This window comes from Calidris pugnax, unplaced genomic scaffold (genome assembly GCF_001431845.1).
Source record: "Calidris pugnax isolate Ruff unplaced genomic scaffold, ASM143184v1 scaffold20, whole genome shotgun sequence".
Classification (NCBI taxonomy): domain Eukaryota; kingdom Metazoa; phylum Chordata; class Aves; order Charadriiformes; family Scolopacidae; genus Calidris; species Calidris pugnax.
This window is the reverse complement of record NW_015094510.1, coordinates 12075836-12077110: the sequence shown is the minus strand read 5'-3', so window position 1 is coordinate 12077110 and position 1275 is coordinate 12075836.

Here is a 1275-nt window from a genome sequence, read left to right as displayed (position 1 = left end):
GAGGAGGAGGGGGTGGTGGCTCATTCAACATGTGGGAGATAAGTGGAATAAGAGCTGCTTAAATTCATAATGAAAGAAGAAGGTACCCGTACGTACCACGCACCCCCTGCCCCAAAAAGGGGGGGGGGGGGGGGGGAGTAAACGTTGGGTTTTTTTCCTGAAGGAGGACTTGTGGTCAGACTGTCATAGCTAACTGCAGTAGTTATGCGTTTGTCAGCATTTCCATTATAAGTCTAGGGTTTGGGTTTTTTTTTTTTTTTTAATGTAGTTTACAACTTGGTTATAAAAATATGCGCTGGGTTGAAACTTGGTCGGCGGCCCCATCTTCAGAAACATCTTTTTAAGCAAATTTTGAAATTGCTCTGCTTAGATGCTAAGTGGAAATCCATGGAAAATACTGGTTTTTTGTGTGGTTGGTTTTTTTTTGTTTTTTTTTTTTTTCCCAAACTTTAAAACTTGGCTGCTTACGCACATGGATGCATTAACAGCTGTTAGTCCAAAAAAAAAAAAAAATTCCCCCCACCAAGTTTGTTAAATTAGGGAAGAATTTAAAGGCTTGGCCTCTGGAGGCATTGCTCTTTACGTGTTAATTAACAGAGCAGAGACTCTGAAGGCTCTTGCGGGGTCCGTGCCGCCTCACGCTGGGGTACCCACCTACAGAAGTGACGTGGGGGCACTGTGTGTCCGTACAGCTCGGGCCATCCAGTGCCATGGCAGTTTGAACGCCTCAGCGCTGCAGACAAGAAGCCGGTGTTAAAAATGAAGGCAGGATATGTTAACTTTGCTCTGTGGGATTGTTTTATTTATTTATTTATTTAACCTCATCAGTTCAATTGCCGCTGCTGAGACAGGGAACAAGCGGAGTATTTAAGCGGTTTCGTTTGTATGCTTCTGTATGTACACGTATCGGGATCCCGCGAAACATGCCTGCCACCCAGTGGATGTAGCTGGTGTCTATATACTCAATATTCTATACATTTATTACCTCTCCGCCCCTCCCAGCCCTACCCTATCTGTAGGATTGCAAGGCAAAGTGCTCAGGCGTTGTAAAAGTGGCTGGCTTATCTGCCCACAGAATCACAGAATCTTCTAGGTTGGAAGGGACCTTAAAGATCATCTTGTCCAACCGTCAACCTAACTGACAAAAATAGATACCCGCACAACAAACAAGGAGCACCATCACTAAACCAGACCTCCCAGCACTTCATCAACCCGTCTTTTGAACACCTCCAGGGATGGTGCCTCAACCACCTCCCTGGGCAGCCCATTCCAATG